This window comes from Cebus imitator, unplaced genomic scaffold (genome assembly GCF_001604975.1).
Source record: "Cebus imitator isolate Cc_AM_T3 unplaced genomic scaffold, Cebus_imitator-1.0 Scaffold392, whole genome shotgun sequence".
In the NCBI taxonomy this organism is placed as follows: Eukaryota; Metazoa; Chordata; class Mammalia; order Primates; family Cebidae; genus Cebus; species Cebus imitator.
In genome coordinates, this window is record NW_016107707.1 from 1,164,250 (window position 1) to 1,170,461 (window position 6,212).

Here is a 6,212-nt window from a genome sequence, read left to right on the forward strand (position 1 = left end):
TTTTTTTTTTTTTAGTTGAACGGTCTACTCTCTCCCAGGTGTTCCAGTCGCCTGTTGAAAATGCTCTGGGATCTGTGTGATTTCCCTTGCAGCGACTCACTGTGCCAGCTGAAACAGTCCTGGCGATTCTTTTGCCAGGAATCTCCTGGCCTGGCTCCCTATTTCAGTCCCCTTTTAAATCAGATGAATGGGTGATCTGCCTTCCCGGGGCTCCAGTCACCAGCTAAGAGGGCACCTGGACCAATGTATTTTGTACGGAGAACTGCCGCGCCAGGGTGCCGGCAAAGCAGCCGCGCGGGTGACCCGTGGGGCTCCTCTGTCTGGGAATCTCCTGGTGTGTGGGCAATAAAAATCCATCTGGAAATGCGGCATCCACTCACCCTCTGCACTTTCACTGGGAGCTGCAATCCTGAGCAGTTCCTAGTCAGCCATCTTCCCCCAAGTATCCCAAGTTTATCTTTAAAAATGCATAAGACGATCTATAGAAGCACTGAAAAACCTGGGGGTTCGGCTACCATCTCATGTCTCTTCACATTCCAAGGTTCTTTTCCTTGCTCCAGACAGGTGATCATGCCTTGCTTACAGGCAGCAATACCCGGGAAGACCAGGTTTCTGTAGTTCTCTAACATCACATTCCTGTATAAATTCTGCTGAGCCATGTCCAGGCACTGCCACTCCTCCAAAGAGAGTTCTATGGCCACATCCCTAAATGTCAACACTCCCTTTTCCCCAGGGTATCCACTTGCTCCCTTGAAATGCTACACTCCATACCTCAGGTTGTCCATTTCTAGGCTTCCAGGGGGCCCTGGCACCTTAGTTGTGGATCTCCAGTACCAGCAGGTCACAGGGCCACAGAGACTGGGCCTCCAGGAGCAGAGGACACAGAACAGCGAAGATGAAACCCGGAGCTCCGGCTACAGCAAGAAGCAAACCCGCCGCCATATCCCAGAAGCCCCCAGTGAAACTTTTCTTAATGGTTCTACATGAACTGGTTGTCACCGGTCAGACACTTCTGTGCAAGAAATTTTGAACGTGCTCAAAGTATTTCCTCTAGGCCGCAACTTTCCCTGGACAGCAGCCCTGCTCTTCGGGTGTTGCTCAGGCTCCCACCCTGCTCTCCATCACAAGTGCAGATATATTTATCTTTTAGGCTCATTTGCTAAGCCACTGGCAGAGACAGGAGTATGGGAATTGTGTGGCCCTTGTCATGCCACAACCCCCACCCCCACCTCCACACTGCTGTCGCCTCATCTCTGTGGCCACTCCAGATGTCTGCTATCACAGTCATGCCACATGGGACTTAGGAGCTCACCTTCTCGTTTTGATTTGCCCTAAACCAGGAGGAGACTCACTCCATTTGTCAGAACACCACGCCTGAGAGGAATGCAGAAATTCAGTCATTTGACAAGCACCTGGCTCTTGGCAGGGGCACTCCCATGCCCGCCTTGCTCACTGTGCTGCTGAGATGCTCACATGGAGCTGGACGGACACATGCAAGCCCAGCTCCCTCTGCCCTCAGTGGCACGAGCATCAGCCCACACCGCAGCCCCTGCCTGCAGCGGCCTGGAGGCTCCACTTCCCAGAAGGCATGCACACAGTCGCTCGGTCACCCAGGGAAGGAAAAACCAGAATTCGAGAAGCCACGCGGTCAGCTGTGCTAGCAGCCAGCCACCTCCCAGCCTGAGACAGGCAGCCCGGTGCAGTCCCGGCTGGAGTGTCCTTGCAATCACAACTCGAAGTTTGCGTCTCTCTTCCTGTCCCTGGGGGGTTTCCTTCAGTATCACCTTATGTGTCATCGTACAGAAACCAAAAACATCTACTACCGCCTAGATTCTACAATTAATATTTGTTTTATTACTTCTTTTAAGCTATCCATCTATCAATCTTTGGATTTCAAACATCTGCTGATTGGCAGTAAGACCAGCATATATTTGTGTTCAGTTAGTAGTTAATGGTAAAATTTAAGTGTGAGGACAAGAAGTGTAAAATTTATACGTCCATGTAATGCGTAAATATCTATTCCGCAAAGAAGTAATGACCAGAAAAAAGTGCTATCAGAACAAAAACAGACAAACAAAAAGAAGCCGCAGAGGCTGAGGAAAAGCCTCATGAAGTAAGAAGTACAAGGACATTTAAAGTCACCCTCTTACTCCCTGTCTTCATGCTTCAAATATGTGGGCTGTTGAGGCAGTTTGCATACCTCTAAATTTTCCTCTTACTACCCCGTATGCCCAGTGCTACTGTTATTTACAGAATTTATTTTTTTTAGTCATATCCCATATGACTTGTGTAATTTTCTTTATCAAAGCCTTGTTTATCAAACCACACTGGGGTAATTTATTGGTCTTTTATACCAAAAGCCTTTGTTTTATCAATTAAAAAAATAAAGCTCTAGAGGTTTGGAGTTGATCCAGAATTGTACAGCGTGTGATTAGCCCATTTGTCAGGACTAATTACCCTCAACTTAGAACAAAGCCTCTTTTTAAAAAGTAGCTAGTCAGCCCATAATTTTAATGAGGCCTTAGAGCCACAGACTTGGCTTGGAATTCATCATAGCTCCCTGAGCATGTGTCAAGCAGAAAGAGAGGGCACATTCCAACTGCTCTTTATTTCTTCTGTAATAAAGTCACAGATAAAAGGAGCGTCAAAAGCATGCTTTGGTCTTGGTTTAAGTCTCACTTCAAAGGGATCTAAAGACGGTGTGAAGTTAATGCGCTGCCCCAGGACATCATAAGATGGCTAAGCATGCAGCCCAAGGTGACTGCGGCAGCTGCCAGCCCGGGCCCCGGGACCCAGGCAAGTTTGGGGAGAGAGAGCAGTAGAGCCTGGAAGCCCCAGCCCAGCCCCGGCTTCTTTTTCTTTCTGCCATTTTAACTAAGCTGGAGGCCCCAGTGTATTCTAGGGAATCAGTCTTCAAATGAACTGCCGATTCTATGTAATGATATTGTTTGTTTCATAAGCAGATTTGCTTTTACGAAGCAGAACGTTTGTTTGTTCAAGACATATATGCATGTTGCTCTTTGCAGTGATGAGGGAGCAGACATGCGAAGGCTGGCCTTAGGCCCTGCGCTTCCTGTTTGACGTGTCTGCCATCAGTGAGATTCTGTGTCTTCAATTCACAGGCTATTCAGCCGTCCCTAAGAAAAAAGGGCAAATTGGTATTGAATAACAGGACTAAGAAAGATTTAGTCATTTGAAAAAGAAAATGCTCATAATATAATATTAGGTTAAAACACTTGTATAAAATCGTCTGGTTTTCTTTGTGTTTGTACTGGGGTGTGGGTATGCACCAAAACAAAAGGTACCCTTGTGACAAAATTGTAACGGTGGTTTTCTCTCATATCTTGATAGTGCTTTTCTTTCTTCTTAAATTGTTGATGCATATTCCAAATGATTTAAAATTTTACTTTAAAAAATTGTAAAAATCACAGAAAAATATGTAGAAGAAAACAGCAAATCTCCATCCCCACCAGTCTTTGTTAATATCTTGGTACGTACGTTTCCAGAGTTTTGTTTCATTTTAATGTGAGACATACTCTTTTTCATACAATAGATTTGATTTCATATTTTAAAAAAACCTTGAAAGTGGAGAAAAGTATAAAGATGAGAGTATTTTTTTTAGAAAACTTAAATTCTATCTCCTAGTAAAAATCACAGCTAATATAGGTATATGTCTTTCAAAACAATCTTCGATGAATTCACACAGACTTATTCATAGACCAATGTGCAGACAGAAAAATGTAGCAATGTTTGATACAATTTTGTACAATTGATGTTATTTTAAAAAGTAAATGGGATTTTTCTGGCTTCTGTTAGAATACAAAAAGAAAATAGACAAATTAAAACTTCAAACAAGTGGGTTTTTTAACAACAAATATATTTTTTGAAAGATCGCTCTGAAGTTAAAAAAATTTTTTAAAGATTCAGAATATAGAGTAATTATTAGCTATATTCTTCAATTTCAGACAAAATCAATAGTCTCAACTCTATGAAAAAGGAGGTACCTCCAACACCTTCCAGCCAGAGGTTGTTGGGAACACACTGACAGTTGAATGACTGGGATCAATACTTGCTGCAGTGAGAGGCACGTGCCATGGGACAGCATGGGGCACCTCAGTAAGGGGGAAATAAAGGAATTATTGTGGATCTTAGGTGTTTGGATGGCAGGTTTGAAGGACTAAGGCTTGACTCTTGTTTGGATTTTATCAGAAAGCAGCGGCTATTCTGGTTTTATAAAATAATGAATATTGAATTTTGTCAATGCTTTTTCTTTATGATTACATGTGATGATATGATTTTTTCTCAGTTAATATTGTGGGTTGCATTGATTGATTTTCAAATATTGAACCAACCTCAAATCCCTGGAATAAATCTCACTTGATCATTATAAATAGTATATAAATTACTGAGGGTATAATTACTCTCTTAAATATTAATGCGAAACTCAACAAAATGTTAATATTGTTAATATTAACAATACAATGTTAATATTAATTCAATATTAGTATATTAATTTGATATTTGTTAATATTTTGTTTAGAGTTTTTAACTAACATTTATGAGAGTAATTCTGCCCTTATAAAATGAAGAGAGAACTGTTCCCTCTTCTCCTATGTCCTGGAAGAGTTTGTGTAGAATTGGTGTTAATTCTTCTTTAAACATTTGGTAGGATTCTCTAGAACATAATCTGGGACTGAAGATTTTTTCTTGAGAATTTTAAAATTATGAATTCAATTTGCTTCATGATTATAAGACAATCCAATGTCTTATTTTATGTTGGGTGAGCTGGGACTTTGTCCTTTCCCAGAAATTGGTTGATTTCATGTAAGCCACCACATTTATGTTTGAGACGTTGTTACACTATTCCCTGATTCTCCCTCCGAAGTCTGCAACGTCTATAGTTTTCTGTTCTATTTCCAATATTGGTAATTTGCCGTTATCTCTTTTTGGGGGCCAGTTTTTCCTAGTGGTTTGTTAATCGTATTGATATGTTTGAAGAAATTATCTCTTTGCCTCTTGTTTTTCTTCTCTATCATTCTGAGTCATCAATTCTGTTAATTTCTGTTCTTTATTGTTTTCCTCATTCTACTTGATTCGGGTTTATTGTACTCTTGATTTTCCAGTTTCTTAAAGTGTGATTTTGATTATTGATTTCAGGTTTCCCATCTTTCCTGCAGTGCACGTTTAGTGCCATAGAATTCTCGTTAAGCACCACTTTACCTGTATCCTACACGCTTTGATGTCTGTTATTTCACACTCTCCCAAGATGGACATTTTAATGTAGTTTAGAAGCCACATCTCATTTTACATCTTCTATGGCCACTAGACACTAATTCCTTCCCCCGCCCCCCCGCCCATGGGACCTTACTACCTTCTCTGTCTATGATTTTGACTACTTTAAATACTCCATATCAGTTGAATCATACAGTACTTGTCCGTTTGTGGCTGGCTTATTTCACTCAGCGTCATGTCCTGGAGGTTCATTCCTGTTGTAGTCATGTGACAGGATTTTATTCTTTTCTAAGGTTGCACAATATTCCATTATATGCCATATTTTTAAAATTCATTCATGCTTTGATGGATATTTGAGATGATTCCTCCTCTTGGGTATTGTCAATGATGCTGTTGTGAACATGGGTACACAAATATCTCTTTGAGATCCGATTTGAATTATCTTGGATACACATACATTTAGAACCACACTGAAGAGTTTTTAATATTTGCTTCAAGTGTCAACATACATTAGAAGACTCAAGACAGGGAAAGTATGTTGTATAAATCTTCCCACTCATCTCCCCTGTGCCCTGTTGACCTCATCCATTGAGATTTTCCTTTTGTTTAATGTACATTTGGGTTTTAAAATTTCATTTGATTATTTTTGTGTCTTCTATCCCTTTGCTGAGACTCTCTGTTTGCTTCCAGAGTGTTTGTAATCACTTGTGAAAGCATTTTTTTGATGATGACTTTAAAAATTCATATAACATTCCTCACATCTTTGTCACCCTGGTGCTGGCATCTGTTGATTGTTTCTTTCTTATTTTCTTTGTAGCAAATTGCTTTTTATTGAAAGCTAGACACTTTGGATGTTTCACTATTAGGCTCTGAATCTTTCTGAAGTGTTTTTTTTTTTGTTTTTTTTTTTTTTTTTTTTTTTTTTTTTTTTTTTTTTTTGTGTTTGAGTTTCGCTCTTGTTTCCCAGGCTGGAGTGCAAT

The 6,212-nt window shown here is 40.5% G+C and overlaps 1 protein-coding gene and 1 pseudogene across 3 annotated transcripts in view; one reads left to right on the forward strand and one right to left on the reverse strand.

The window, feature by feature from the left end:
* GABRG3 (gamma-aminobutyric acid type A receptor subunit gamma3) overlaps positions 1 to 6,212 on the forward strand; it is a 488,421-nt gene that overhangs the window by 451,630 nt on the left and 30,579 nt on the right. The gene's annotated exons all lie outside the window — the stretch shown is intronic.
* Positions 384 to 1,544, reverse strand: LOC119468210 (annotated as a pseudogene).